We start from the raw sequence: 16680 nt of genomic DNA, 5'->3' as shown, positions 1-16680 counted from the left end.
TTATCAGTTTAGGGACCCATCTAAGGTATGGAGTCACCTGTGGAATGACAGTTAATGGTGGTTTAACTGGTAGATTAAAATTGTGAGGTATCTGCAGAATGTTGAGGTCGTCCCCGAGCCGGTGTGGTGCGGCTGGGGACCGTTTAAGTAGTTACGCAGATACAAAGTTGATAATTGATCCTTGGTGCCTCCAAAGATCGGCAGCCTCATGTTTCTTGTTATTGTATTATCATTTTTGGTTCCTGTTTTAAGGAATGTTTGTTATATTTTATTGGGTTTTAATAAATGGCCGTTACGGGCAAATTTTACTCCAACAATTGTGTTTTGCCATTTTTTATACAGAGTTGGGGAAAAAGGGGATTGGGTTGGTTAGAGGTTAAGATGAGTTTGAGGATTACATCTGGGGTGCCTTAGTCATGTTATTTGCAGGATTACCACGTGAAAATAGAGGGGAAAAACCCTGAAAAGAAAACTTGCTGCAACCCCTTGATCTAAGAACTGGTAATATTTTATGTTCCTGTTTTGGGGTTTAGATATACTTTAAAATGCCATAAACAGGTACGCCCTCTTTAGTTATCTAAATCTGTACTAAAACTAAAACCAAAACCAAAAATGTAATATATTGCATCTTACTAATGCTTAGATGTAGTGGCGGAATACGTTTTCTTTTCCCGTACACACGTACCGATTGTCGGCCGTAAATATTCGGCCGACGACCGATCGGCCGATTGTAGGCTTGTTAGTATGATGCTTCCGACAGCTGACAGTGCATTTTCGGCCGAACAGAATCTGTTGTGCAGGCATTAAAATTTTTGTTGGCCTACACCAGAACGGACGATTGTTCGCCAGTCAGTACAGATTTCGGCCGACAGACAGCAGATTAGCAAGACTGGGCATGCTCAGAAAAGAAAAAAGACAAGGAAAGTTAACCATCACATGACATCACTTCTGCAGTCGGCTGTTGTTGGCCGACAAAATTCGCGTGCAGTCTTTTGCAGTTTTCAACAGACACGACAGCCCTGGACAAAAGACGGCCGATCGTTCGGCCAACGATCAGTACGTGTGTACGGGCTTTAGTCTTTTTTCCATCTGTTTTCACCTGATGATCTAGCAAGTAACCCGTCTCCTGTATTAGAGTGACCCCACTCTGGATGAAGAAGCAAAGGGGGGGACTGTGGAAAGAAGTATTGTTAGTATTGGGGGAGGGGAGTGTTAGATGGACTAGCAGATTTAGATACACTAACAAATTGAAACCAACCTCTAGCTCACACTTCATGAGCAGTTATAGCAAACATTTTTGTTTCCCCTTTGGAATAAAGGTTTTACATAATTAAAAGCAAATCATTGCTATCACCCCTGCTAGTGTTAAATGGTTTTTCTCATCTCTGTAACTGTTACAATCTGCTGGAGTGCTTGTTCTTTGAAAAACAACACACTTACTGGCTGGATCCCCAGATACATAAAAAAGCCTAAAAAAAAGAAAAGAAAATGAATGCAGCTATCAGATCTAAGAATTGGTGAGCTACAATATAATAAATGCTTGCTTATAGGTTTAATACCACGTTAATCCCTTTCAAGTATGCTAAAAAGTTATAAACAGCTAAGAAGCTAAAGTTACATTTGTTGATGTTTTTGTGCCACAAAACTGTCTAAAAACAAAAGGAATCTTTTAGGAAAACAAGCATTTCTGAATACCAGATATAATTGGCGATTATTTGCATGAAATGCAAGAGTGGAAGAGAAAAAAATATTTTGCAAAATATACTGTCTAAAATGCCTGGGGACTGAGCTTTTAAAAATCCAGAGAGGTATAATCCTCCCAACCAGAACAGACATTGCCCTGCATACATCATTTAAATCAGCCTGCACAAGAAATATGATGTTTCAATCAATCAGTGCCTAGTTAATGATTCAAAGGCCTAACTTGTCTTGAACACAAGCTCTTTGGGAATATTACAGAGAATCCATCTCCTTTCAAAAGCTTAAATAGAACTTTATTTCAAACACTTAGAAAAAACTTTAGCCCGGTCTCCCACAAAGCTTAAACAGATGCCCAGAGGGCTCCGTATGTTAAATATTTTGAAGGATTTTCATTTAAGGAACAAGAAACGGTTTTCTAGAGGTTTTAAAAAAAAGTTTCCCGCATTAACAGGCAGAATAGAAATGAGTAAAAAGCAGCATCTTCCAGTAATAAAAGAAGAGCCCCACTCAAAAAAAATGAGAAAAGTGTCATTTTATGTAAATATTTGTACACTGTCTGCCCATAAAAAAGTATTTTCTTATTATGCAGATTATTGGTATCTTCAATATAGAGTAGGTGCTACCTGAAGGAAATAGAGGAGGATTCTATATTTTAGGCCTACAAGGACAAATATATCAAACTTGCGATTTTTGGGTTCCTATAGCCATCTTAGGTCCCCTTCAAACTTGCTTGGACTGATGTAGTGTATTAACGTGTAGCAGGATTTCCAGGCATTGGTCCAAAAGAAAATTATGTGCTGCTTGGCACCTTGCTCCTGCGCTCAGAACTTGGTTCTCGAACACCCTCTCTCACAGGACTTTCACTTGGTATCCCCAAATGGCTAGACCTTGCTGCCCTCTACGACCGGGGTGGTCAACTTATCACTGTAAACATAAGCAAAAAAGAGAGGGCGCACCAGCCTAGCACATTATCCTGAGTAGGCTTTTATTAAATCTTTAGGGTGTGGTCACACTTGAAGTTGCTGCTTGTTTGTTTTATTCCTTTAGCGCGGTTAATTCCCCATTTTTACTACAAGGCTTTTATTAATAAATAGTTAAAAGTATCTACTCCCAAACAAGTGATGTAAATCAGCATATTAGATCCGACTGACAACGTCCATAATGTCCATAATGTTGGAGTCCACTGTCTAAGTCCAGGAAATCGGCTAACGCGTTTCGAGGCAGGACCTCTTCCTCAGAACCTACTGATGTGGGTCTGCCATGGTTACTGGTGACACCTTCAGCCCATTTAAGCTGAATACCCAAGTGTGAGATTTGAGTCAAAGACCAGTCTGGCATCTTTGGTTTGTTTTGTTTATTTGATATTGGGGATGGGAGAAGGGAAAGAGTAGGATACTCCTCTGGCTCAACTAGGTACAAATAGGATACTTTGGAGAAAAATGTCTTTCAGCACTGTCTTGACGCCGGCTGGATGCCGACCAACGCTTGCTAGCGCTTGAAAAACACTGACTTGCTGTACTGTACTTGAACTTGACTTCTGACACTCTGGTTAGCTCAAAAGTCCCGGACTGTACTGAGAACTGACTCCTGACGCTCTGGTTAGCTCAAAAGTCCAGAACACTGCTCCCTCCAGTCCTTCCTGACTGAGGTAGCTTCTGTATACTGCTTCTGCAACTCTCAACACTGTACACTGCACACTGCACGCTGTACACCTTAACTCTTCAGTTCCAACCACTGGCGCCCCCTTTGTACTTCAGGGTCCTCTCACTAGGCACCCCCTCTACACTTCTGGGCCCTCTCACTAGGCACCCCCTCTACACTTCAGGGTCCACACTGGCACCCCCTTTACACTTGCTCCTGCACTGGCTAGCTAGCTCTTGGATCCCTCTGACCTTCACCGGAGTGGTCCTCTCTCTCTAGGCAGACCCTCAGGAGCAGTTTGCAGTACTCATGAACTGGGAATGCTTTCCTGAAACTTGAGCCCTCTCTGCTCCGCTGGTCCTCGGCAAACCGGATCCTTTCTGCAGCTCAGCTCAGCCCTCTGTCCCCTCAGGCAAGCCACCTGGGACACCCAATTCCTCTGACAGGAGGAGAGACAGCCGTTCTCTCCCTCCTGGGACTCTGCTTCCCGCCAAAGACATTGCATCATGTGCTCCCCTCAAACTTATACCCACTCCCAGAATTCTGTGTCGCAGAATCTGCCTTTCTTGGGTAAATACAGGCCTGAGTGCGCCATTGGCTGGGTTTACTCCACTACCCAATGAGAACCCTCTCATGGAGCACAGTGGGGGGACTCCCCAATCTCAAAAGCCACACCTGGGAGACATGACAGCCCAGCTGAAAATCATGGCCCTGGTGATAAGCAGACAAGGCCCACTATACTTTAAGTAGCACCTACCTTGTAGGGTGCTACACACGCATGTCATTTCACATTTAAATATGTGTTATATAAACCCACTTATTTGAATGGGCTGCCACAACACTACAAGGGACCTAATATCGTATTCGTGTTTTTTTTTTTTTCAGCACAGCGTACCACAACATTACTGTGTCTTATGGTGCACTGCATTGGTTAAGTATGTTGGGATGCCATCCTAAATAATTGGCACTGAAATGCACTACATCACAGCACATGCTTTTTGCAGAAGTGTGAAGCCGGCCTTACATTTTCTATATGGCCTGATTTCAGCAAAAAAAAAAAAAGTATTTTTTAGTTTTGAACAAAGAATGGAATTGTTAGAGTCTTTGTTGAGTTTTTATTGCTATCTGTGTCCCCATCAAGAAGATTTTGTTTCACATAATGGAAAAATCTTCAATGGGGACACAAACAAAAACCTTAACATATTATTAGTAGAGCAGGGATGGGTTAGAACTTTTTGGTAATATTTGTATTGCTGTCTGTGCCATCCTCCTAGTGATGACCGCTCCCCCATTTCTTGCTTGGGCATCACAGAGATAAGAGGTGAAGTAAAACCTTCCCAAGCAGATGGCAGAAAGAAATAAAAGCCTGACCAAAGTGTTACCTTCCCCAGTTCATCAATCAATAACCAAATGTAGTTTCACTTTTTTTACTTTTTTTTTTTACACTTTTTGTTTACATTTTTTGACTACATTTATATATTATGACAGGTCAGCAAAATAAGCTTTTAAAAAAGTCAGCTCCCACTACCATGCTTGACTGTAGGCAAGACACCCCTGTCTTTGTACTCCTCACCTGGTTGCTGCCACACACGCTTGACACCATCTGAACCAAATAAATTTATCTTGGTCTCATCAGACCACAGAACATGGTTCCAGTAATCAATGTCCTTAGTCTGCTTGTATTCAGCAAACTGTTTGCGGGCTTTCTTGTGAATCATCTTTAGAAGAGGCTTCCTTCTTGGACGACAGCCATGCAGACTAATTTGATGCAGTGTGCGGCGTATGGTCTGAGCACTGACTGGCTGACCCCCCAACCCTTCAACCTCGGGCAGCAATGCTGGCAGCACTCATACGTCTGATTCCCAAAGACAACCTCTGGATATGACGCTGAGCATGTGCACTTAACTTCTTTGGTCGACCATGGGGAGGCCTGTTCTGAGTGGAACCTGTCCTGTTAAACTGTATGGTCTTGGCCACCATGCTGCAGCTCCGTTTCAGGGTCTTGGCAATCTTCTTATAGCCTAGGCCATCTTTATGTAGAGAAACAATTCTTTTTTTCAGATCCTCAGAGAGTTCTTTGCCATGAGGTGCCATGTTGAACTTCCAGTGACCAGTATGAGAGAGTGAGAGCGATAACACCAAATTGACCCCACCTGCTCCCCATTCACACCTGAAACCTTGTAACAGTAACGAGTCACATGACACCGGGAAGGGAAAATGGCTAATTAGGCCCAATTTGGACATTATCACCCTAAGGGTGTACTCACTTTTGTTGCCAGCAGTTTAGACATTATTGGCTGTGTGTTGAGTTATTTTGAGAGGACAGCAAATTTACACTGTTATACAAGCTGTACACTCACTACTTTACATTGTAGCAAAGTGTCATTTCTTCAGTGTTGTCACATGAAAAGATATGATAAAATATTTACAAAAATGTGAGGGGTGTACTCACTTTTATGGGATACTGTATGTACAAGGGGTGTTCTACATAGCAATTTAAAATCAACATATATAATATTCCAGTAACCATACATAGACAAATCAGAGGTCTTTGTGTTTGTCTGGAGTTCTTCTTTAATGCCATTTTACATGATGATTCCCACAGTTCCAATCACTTCGCTCTTTTACGACCTTGGTTTCCCCAGTTATGTTTAAATGGCATTCAACCGATAAATATATAAATGTAAAAATGATAGTGAATATACTGGGGTTTACAGCATGCAAAACAATTATGGGAGGAAGTCTCCCTGCCTTGTCTTCAGTGCATTGTTAAAGCTTCTTTTATGTAACATTAACACAACAGGGTAGCAGGTGCAATACCAAGAACTGTGTTATATTTATATGGGCTCCTCTTCCCAATGAGATGTTTAACCCTAATTATTATACTTTGGGGAAGAAACTGGCTTAACATTCAGAGTTCTCTTCAAGTAGAGTACAGGGCTGCCAAACATACATTCTAAAATGTACTGGCAGACAGAATATCTGAACTCCAGACAATCATCTAAATACACAATTGAGATATATAGATAGGCTTTAGGCAAGTGTAAAAAAAATGCTGTAAATTAAGAATGCTTTTAGAAATAGAAGTGATAATAGTTTATTTTTATCAAATACCAAAATGGAAAGTAAATGAACAGAAGAGAAATCCAAATTAAATAAAATTTTGTTGTGACCATGTTTTGCCTTCAAAACAGCATCAATTCTTCTAGGTACACTTGTACACAGTTTTTGAAGAAGCTCGGCGGGTAGGTTGTTCCAAACATCATGGAGAACTAACCATAGATGTTCTGTGGATGTCTCAGATCCCTCTGTTTCTTTACGTAATCACAGACAGACTCTGTGATGTTGAGATCAGGGCTCTGCAGGGGCCAAACCATCACTTTCAGTACTCCTTGATCTTCTTTACACTGAAAATAGTTTCTAATGGCATAGGATGTATGTTTTAGGTCGTTGTCCTGCTGCAGAACCAATTTGAGGCCAATTACACGCCTTCCTGATGGTAAAGAATGATTTATAAGCATCTGCCTGTATTTCTCAGCCATGAGGACAACATTGATCCTGACCAAATCTCTAATTCCATTTGTAGAAACGCAGCCCCAGACATCCAAGGAACCTCCACCATGCTTCATTGTTGCCTGCAAACCCTCTTTATTGTATCACTTTCCTACCCTTCAGCAAACAAACTGCCTTTTGCTACATAGTTACAACTTAGTTATTTGAGTTTTGAGACAACAGCCAGTCATGGATGAGGGTGGGTTGGGGGAGGTTGGGCTGTCTCCCTCTCACCTGTTCCTCCATCCATCCATTAGCAGCCATGTGCTTCCAGTGTGAAGACACTAAATTAGGAGTGTTAGGACTGCAGATTTAACAGGGTGCCGTGAAGTGGCTCTGCAGCTTTCACATGTGTTTGCAAATGTGTGTCAACTAAACCCCTGTTCTTTGTATCAAGAGACAGGTCTACTTGGTTGGTGACAGACTGGAGGGTGAGTACATCAGACTGAGGGCTGGCTGACTTTCATGCACCTCTTATAATCCTTTAACCTCATGTTTTTCTTGTTATAGGGATGGAGACGCCGGGCACCACCTGCTTGGGTCTCACTTAAAGTCCCACCTAGTTCATTATGTTTAAGCAACCAGGGATGGAGACGCCTTGCTTACAGCTTGGTGCCTCATATAAAGTCCCACCGTGCGATTTTCGTGCGTTTTTGGTGGATGCAGTCTGATTTGACCTTACTTTTCCGTATACAGGGATGAAGACCAATAGCAAGACCTGCTTGTCTCACACAAAGTCCCAAATGGGAAATTAGCGATTGAAAGGCATTGTGCTTTACAGGCCATGCCCCATATATAAAATCCCTATCTGTCTTTATACTGCATCCACCAAGGGGATGGAGGTGTAATGCTTCTCAGCTGGTCCTTTCCAGTTTGTACCATCGTTACAACTTAGTTATTTGAGTTTTGAGACAACAGCAAGTCATGGATGGGGGTGGGTTGGGGGAGGTTGGGCTGTCTCCCTCTCACCTGTTCCCCCATCCATCCATTAGCAGCCATGTGCTTCCAGTGTGAAGACACTAAATTAGGAGTGTTAGGACTGCAGATTTAACAGGGTGCCGTGAAGTGGCTCTGCAGCTTTCACATGCGTTTGCAAATGTGTGTCAACTAAACCCCTGTTCTTTGTATCAAGAGACAGGTCTACTTGGTTGGTGACAGACTGGAGGGTGAGTACATCAGACTGGGGGCTGGTTGACTTTCATGCACCTCTTATAATCCTTCAACCTCATTTTTTTCTTGTTATAGAGATGGAGACGCCGGGCACCACCTGCTTGGGTCTCACTTAAAGTCCCACCTAGTCCATTATGTTTAAATATTTTACATTTTGACTCATCAGTTAAGAGCACCTGCAGAGATTTTTCTTTACCCCAGTTCCTCTGCAAAGGACATGGAAACAAGGCTAAGTGACACAACTATGCATGAAAACATAGGAACTGGGGTGCAGAAAAATGGCAGCAGGTGCTCTGGACTGATGAGTTAACATTTGAAATATTTGATTGTAGCAAAAGGCTGTTTGCAGAGCTGTGTAACTTTCAGAACTGAACGGACAGAAACACATTCAGTGCCAAGTAAAGAGTGCTCATACAGACCAATACCTGGTCACCTCCCTGCCCCCCCCCCCCCACCTGTGAGTGAGTAGACAATAAAAGAGCAGCAGAAGACCACTGAGTGTATCCCTTTGCTCATTCTGCTAACAGCTTATCAGATTGGCTCCTAGATTACATATTTTTGATAAATAATAACATTCCTTTTAAATTATAACATTCCTTTGTTAATTGACATTTTTATATCTGCTTGGAGTTCAGTTTTAAAGTGATATTAAAGGCAACAAATTAAAAAAATAAATAAATAACAAACATGTCATACTTACCTGCTCTGTGAAGTGGTTTTTCACAGAGCAGCCCAGATCCTCCTTTTTGGGGTCCCCCACCAGCGCTCCTGGCCCCTCCTTCCTATCGAATGCTCCCAGAGCAAGCAGCTTGTAAAGAGGGCTCCCAAGCAGGTGCGCTCTCGAGATGCTGCTCTGCATGTCCATTCAGACACAGAGCTATGGCTCGGCCCCGCCCCCTCTTTCTCCTTATTGGCTGTCTGACTGTGATTGACAGCAGCAGGAGCCAACAGCTTAGCCAATGAGGAGGGAGAGTCCCCAAGAGCTGATGCTCTCGTGCACATCGCTGGATCGAGCAGGGGCTAAGGTAAGAACTGGGGGTGGAGGGGTGCTGGGGTTTTTCTGCACACAGAAGGGTTTTTTTTACCTTCATGCATAGAATACATAAAAGGTAAAAAGCCTTTAGAACCACTTTAGGTTCTTTATAAGATAAGTGACAAAAATACTGAATTTTTTTCAGCATTTTATTACAACACAAGTACGGTGTTTGTATCACAATAATCTGATTCAAGCTTTTATTTTTCTAGTTATTTTTTGCTTCAAAACAGGGAGTGTTTGATGCGAACCTGGCTAAGCATACAAGGCAGGTTTTCCCATTAGGTTCCTGCAGGCACATTGCCAGGGGCCCACAAATCCTTAGGGCATATGAAATTTTAAAAAGCAGAAAAGATAAGGAACAAAGTCATAAACCGGTGCAGGGACCTGCATTCTGCTTCTACCTTATGTCACACTGAGCCAAAGACCACTCTAAGCATCACATCTCCAATACAGAAAGTAGGGCATGCCGACACCTAGCATGTCATTTAATGATGGCTGTGTCATTACTGATCAGAGGGCTCACACTGGGATTTCCATAGCAGCAAGTTTACAGAGAGTCAGTTCTGTATCCACAAGCCATAGAGTACGAAGCTGTGGACATTTTTGACCTCACCAAGCATTGGAACTGTCATGGTTAAAGAGGAACTAAAGTCCTGCTCATAGGCATAACTACAGATCATGGGGCTCTATAGCAAAATTGTAAAATCTTCATAGGGTCCCCTGCAATGCCTCTTTTGCCATTGACCGTAACATAAGATATGTCTAAATCAAGGACAGGTAGAATGAGACCGGTCAGCATAGTCTGTACTCTGATGTTGTTTTTTGGGCTCTTTACATATATTAGTATTGGTTAAAAAAGAGGGGGGTTACCTACATCCTTAATGTAATTGGGGAGAACAAAAGGGAAGGGCGGGGGGGCTGGAAGATTTTCTTGGTACCAATAGATGCATCATAGACCGTATAAAAAATCAATACATTTTTTTACAAAGATAATGACAAGGCACAAAACACTGATACAATAAAAAATTGCATTTAAATAGTTATTATTACACCCATTCCAATGACCTAACTGTGCATATAAATCTATCGTATTCCAATAACGGTGATATTATTTTATATATGTAGGGAATTCACTTTTTCTATATTAAAGTGATAATAAACCAATACAGTATTTTTTAACCATTTTCAGCATCTGATTTAATCACTTACTGAGGATGCACTTCTTTATCATTTAATTATTGCCTATCTCCCAGTACTGCCCTATAGTCAGTAAACCCGGGAGCAATCCGGTCCATCAAATGGATAGGCAGGAAGTCGAGTGAGGGCTCTATGCCCTTTAGGCTTAAAGAGATCATTTTTTTTTTTTAAGTCCAGTTGTCAAAATGTTTTTCTTTTCTTTTGCTTTTAAAGGTAAATGAGAGATCTGGGGCGTTTTTGACCACAGATCTCTCAATAAAGAGGACCTGTCATGCTTATTTCTATTAAAAGGGATGTTTAGATTCCTTGCAATAGTAATTAAAGTATTAAAAAAATAAATAAAGGGACAGTGTAAAAATAAAAAATAAAAAAGTAAAATAAATAACAAAAAAAAAAGTAAAGCACCCCATCCCTCTGTGCTTGAACGCATACGTAAGTAACACCCCATAAACGGTTTAAACCACACATGTGAAGTTTCGCCACGATCGTTAGAGTGAGAGCAATAATTCTAGCACTAGACCTCCTCTGTAACTCTATGTATTAATATTATTAAAGTGTATTTTGCACCATTTAATTTCAAATAATTTTTATTAAGGTTTTAGCAAAGAGTACAACAACGTTAGCGGACGCAGCCGCCAAAGAACTAAGTAGATAGAACAATGGAACAAAATGTAGAAACGACATATATTATAATCGTTGCACAAGGGATCATGAAAAGTCATTGAGTATTGTAAATATCAACAGCGAGAGAACAAACAAAACAGAAAGCGTACATCTGAGAAACAATCACAATAAGTTAAGCGAGTGTTGGCTGTGCTGAGTAGCCGGGAAGTGGTCATTAGGTTGAGAAAGGGCATTTGAGGAGACCGGAGGCGTAAAGTGGGATGCATCATACCAGTCGGCCCATGGCATCCAGGATTTCTCAAAAAAGAGAAAGGAGGATGAGCGTAGCGCAAGAAGTCGCTCATATTGGTAGTTAAACTGGACCTGGGCTAGTACCTCTGAGGGGTTAGGAGGGGAGGGGGTGCGCCAGTGTCTTACTATGACCAGGGAAGCAGTGATCAAATTACGAGATATGAGAGTCCTATGAGAAGGTGAAAAGGATTTGATTCCCAGTAGTAGGATCGCTAAGGTTGGATCAGGCTTACAGTGGTCTTTCATTTGGTGGAGATTACGGAAAAGATTTTGTTCCAAAAAATGGTGAGTGACTTACAAGTCCAAAATATGTGGAGGAGGGTCCCAAGTTGGGCACAGTCCCTCCAGCACAGAGGAGAGAGAGGAGGGGAGTAGTGTGCCAGAAGATGCGGGGTCCTACACCATCCCGTCAGCAGGTTCTGGGAGGTCTCCCAGTGGTTCACACAGTGAGAAGAGGGATATCTGTATTTGAAAGCATGCGACCATTGTTGGAGTGTGAATTCTTTTTGGAGGTCAGATTCCCTCGCTACAAGTGGGGACGTCTTGGTCAGCAAACATTTGTTCTGTAGGGTGGAGTAAAATAGCGTAATGCCTTTAACCTGTGTCTGGGGTTTGGTGAGGTGTTGCCAAGCGAGGAAGTCCACCTAGATGGATGGAGGGGGAGACATTTTCAGAAAAGAGATCACCCGGGAATATGTAAAGGATGCGGATTTAGGAAGATCACGTTGAGAGGCTAAAACATTAAAGGGTATGAGCTGGTTGCCATAGAAGAGGTCATCAATCCAAGTCAGACCCGCTTCCACAAATATATGGAGGGAAAGGTTGGGAATCAGGACTTCCAGGAGCTTGAGGGGCAGCTTAATAGAAGTACTATTGGGGGTCGTTGTAGAATGCAGAATACGTTTTCTCCACGCTAGGATGGAGGCTCAGGTGTTAGGGGGAAGAGTATGGAGGGTTAGTTTCCTCCAGGAGTCATCTAGAGGCAATAGGGATAGGTCTGTCATGTGTGAACATGCGGATTCCAGGGGCACCCAACATGAGGAACTCGGGTTTGCAAACCATCGAGGCATTTGCGCCAACAGGGAAGCGGTGTAATAGTCGCCTATATCAGGGAGGCCAATACCCCCGGCCTTCCAATGTAGAATTAGGTCTTTATGGGAGCATCTAGCTCTCTTCCCTCTCCAAAGGAATTGCTTAAGACATTGGGATAATTTGTTCAGATGGGACTGTTTGAGGGGGATGGTTAGTGTCCTAAAAAGGTACAATACTTTTGGGAGCAGTAGCATTTTAAACGAGGCAATTCTACCCACCCAAGAAATTTCAAACTTGGGAAGGGAGGTCCAATCCAGACGAAGTTGCTGTAGGAGTTGGTCAACATTGAGATCTGCCAATCTGTCAGGGGAGGCAGTAAGGGAGATACCAAGATAGGAAATTAAGTTGTCAGTCCATACATAGGGGAGGGTGAATTTAAGGTGAGATTTAGCAGGGTCAATGACCCCCAGGTCCAGTATAAGGGATTTGGTAAAATTAACCTTGTAAAATTATACAGCACTGAATTGGTTTAAATGATCATGAGCGAAGGGAAGTGAGACAGTAGGGTTGGTCAGGGAGAGGATAATATTGTCCGCGAATAGGTTTATGGTGTGGGAGTGACGTTGTAAATTGAACCCCGTGATGTGGGGATGGGAGCAAACGGCTTCAGCTAGTGGTTCAATGGACAAATTAAAGATAGAGGGGGAGAGAGGGCATCCCTGGCGAGTTGTGTTTGTGATGTCAAATATCTTAGATAGTAGGCCATTGGTCAGAACTTTAGCCGAAGGGCAGGAGTAGAGTGCTAGTATAGCCAACAAAATTGGCCCTTGGAAGCCAAATTTATGAAGGGTCGCCCTGAGATACCCCCAGTGCACCCTGTCGAACGCCTTCTCCGCATCTATAGAAAGAAGAGAAGGCGTTTGAATACAATGCGCATGGTGAATAATATTTATCATTCGTCTAGTAGCGTCCGAGGGTTGACGCCCTTTCATGAAGCCGGATTGATCAGATCCTATCAAGGAGGGTAGAACAGTTTGTAACCTGGACACTAATAGTTTGGCGTAAATTTTTACGTCCACATAATTGATCACCATTTTATTCTACTGGTCTCTGCTGAAAAAAAAATAATATATATAATGTTCATAGGATCTAAGTAATTTTCTACCAAAAAAATACTAATTTAAATTTGTAAACAAAAGGTTCCAGAAAAGGCCTGACCAGCAAAAGTTGAATAGTATGGGTGAGTTCGGTGCCCTTGTTGGCTAGTCAGCACCTACGTTTTAACTGTGCCGCATCCTAGAGATAACACATTTAGAAACTCAAAAAGAAAAAAATATTGGTCTTTACCGACACATAGATATATACAATTTAAACAATTTATTGGTCTACATTAAAAATGTTGTATAGACGGTACAATCATAAAGATGGAGAAAAATTCCTAAAAATAACTCTTGGACAGATTGTGGATTCCCCAGAGCATAAAATATCATAGATAGTATAAATATTTGTTGAAATTGTATAATACATCGGCATATACCAATGTTCGAGATACTGGGGTACCACTTATCCTCATGTATTCCTGCTCTACATGTTTCGCGGCATATTAATATTTCTTCAGGAGCTTAGGTAAATTTGCATGGTTGACGCAATCATTTCAACACTTTTCCCATGGCTAGATGGAGACCCCCGGGGAACCACAAGGGGCTCATTCATCAAGATGGAGGAATGTGTGTCTGAAATCCAAAAAGCCTCCGATATTAAGGAGAGATGGAGGGGAGAAATGAGAGGGGACATCGTTCTTCCTCAAAACGACAAGTGGATTGGTGCTATAATACTGCCCCAGGTTTGCTGTTTCAGGGTGGCTCCTTTATTTTTTGCCAAGATCAGAAAGATACATTTGATGGAGGAATTGATGGCTATGGTCAATGATACCAAAGAGCAGTCCCAAAAAAGATGGTTATATTGGACCAAATTCACCTTTTCTGCTGATTGACCAACTATGCTGGCAGCCTCCACATAGACATTTGAACCTTCTGCAAATGCCACTGGTATATGCCAGATCTAGGATTCATTGCTATATATGCCCCTTCTACCAACCTATCCCCCAGTACTATTGATCTCCCCACCCTCCTTCTCTAGCTAAAAAACATTTATTTTTGTTTTTAATTGAGTAAGTAATGGTTAAAACCACTATCATTTTTCTTTTTTGCTGTCTGTGTCACATTGGAGAGCTTTCCCTTCACTTGCTGTTACAGAGACACAACAGGAAGTAAGAGGAAAGATCTTAAAATTGGGGGAAAATTCTCAGATCGCTATCACTGAAATTGATGTCCCCATTGGAGGATTTCCACCATCCACCTGTACCGTAGCGGTGATATATTGGATTTCCCGTCACTTTTTGTTTTAGCGACAATGGTCACCAAGGCAAAAAAAGATAGTGAATAACCCCTAATGGGAACACAGACAAGTAAGAAGACAAGCTAGAAAAAAACATATATATGCAATTTTTTATTTTATTTATTTTAAATTAGTGCAAGTGGAGGAATGCTTCAGGATGTGGGTGCTCCAGGGGATGCCTTTACATACAATATAATATATACTATATAACAGCCTTTCTCAAATTTTTTACCCAAGAGGGACCCTTGAAATAATTTTCAGGTCTCAGGGAACCACTGCTAAGATTAGTCTATTGGTGGTCATTGGGAAGAATGCTCCCTTTACAGTGAATAGTCAAACTTTCACCCTTGCAGTCATGCCATGTGGAGTTGGCCCTGGAATTATTCAGACACTAAAGCCTCGTACAGACGCAACGAATTTCCGCCGACCGGTCGTCCGTATTTTGTCAGTGGTTTTGAGTGGTGTCTGTTGGTTGGAATGTGCTCTAGACTGCACACAAATTTTCCCGCACGACAGAATTCTACTTCAGAAGTGATGTCATGTGTTGGATTGCTTTCTTTGTGTTCTTTCTTCTCTGAGCATGCCTAGTCTTGCTCATAAGATTTTTCCCCATCGAAATCTGTAATAATAAGACGGAAAATCGGACGTGTTTTGACGGTCGACAAAAATTATATAGCCTGCACACCAGGATTTTTTCGGCCAAAAAGTCGGAGTCGGTTGTCGGAAGCACTATACTAACAAGCCGAAAATCGGCAGATCGGTCGTCGGACGAAAATTCCCGGCCGAATTTCTACTCGTGTGTACGGGGCTTAAGAGATGGGTGGTGAGTTAGCCACGGCACAGGGAGCCCCTAGTCAACTCTAGAGGAACCCTGGGGTGCCATGGAACCCTGGTTGAGAATGGCTGCTATATAATATAAATGATTAAAAGTTACTATTGCGGAATTACTTTTATACACTCAACCAATCAATAATTACTGTCACGTGCATATCCAAATTGTTGTGCATAAAACAAATTTTAGGTTGGCAGCCATAAGGTCCCCAGAGATGTCCCACTATTTACTCAGTGCTTAATAGTAGATAATGGCTGCACATCAAATGCCCTCCGATGTTTTTGTGGTCTTGCTTTCAATGCAGCCAGTGAAGAACTGATTAATGAAGATGTGTCAAAGAGGCACTCGGGTACAAAATGAAGATTAGCAGCAGTAGGCTTTTCAGTGACACTCCCCCAACTTTTCCATTTTGGCTACAGGTATTGGCTAGACACCAATCTATGTGTTTTAATTCCCATACATGTTGACTTGAAGGCCCCTTTCACACTTGTGCGACCTAAAAATCACACAGTTTTGCTGGAATTTTTTTTTACGTGATTTTGACTGGACTTGAAGCAATGCCTTTGTAATCTTAAGGTCTATGGACCAAAGTAGTGCAGGGACTACTTTAAAGTCGCTGCGACATGAAGTCACACAGATATGAACGGTACTCATTGGAAATCATGGAGTACGACTTGTCATGCAACTTTGCAGTCCCAAGTCGCAGGACAAGTTGCACAGGTGTGTAAGAAGCCTAATTTAAATGGTGCAAACATGTAACGGACTATAAAAGTGTGCAGATTGGAAGACAAAAATAAATACATGTTAATTACTATTGATAATTCCACTATTCTGACATTTTTTTTAATTCACTGTGGGTAAACATTTATTACATAAATAGCGATGTTTTAAGTGGTATTAAACCCAAAAGCAAACATGTATTATATTGCAGCTTACCAATTCTGATATGTAGTGGCTGCATTCATTATCTTTTTGAGGCTGTCTTTCCTTTATTATTACCTGGTGATCCAGCCAGTAGGTCTGTTGTTTTTCAAAAGAACAAGCTGACATGCAGATATAGCAGTTAGAGGGATGAGACAAACCAATTACCACTGACAAGAGTGCTTAAAACGATCAGCTTTTATTTATATATGTAAAACCTTTATCTCAAAAATAAATGGTTGTAACTGCTTATTCAGTATTAGCAGACTTGTCAGCCTGGGGGAAG

The 16680-nt window shown here is 41.8% G+C and overlaps 1 protein-coding gene across 4 annotated transcripts in view; it reads right to left on the bottom strand.

The window, feature by feature from the left end:
• Positions 1–16680, bottom strand: part of AGBL4 (AGBL carboxypeptidase 4) — a 2933082-nt gene that overhangs the window by 441310 nt on the left and 2475092 nt on the right. The gene's annotated exons all lie outside the window — the stretch shown is intronic.

The sequence above is a fragment of the Pelophylax lessonae genome (genome assembly GCF_965119305.1).
Source record: "Pelophylax lessonae genome assembly, chromosome: 8".
Taxonomy (NCBI): domain Eukaryota; kingdom Metazoa; phylum Chordata; class Amphibia; order Anura; family Ranidae; genus Pelophylax; species Pelophylax lessonae.
This window is presented reverse-complemented; position numbering and strand designations above follow the sequence as displayed.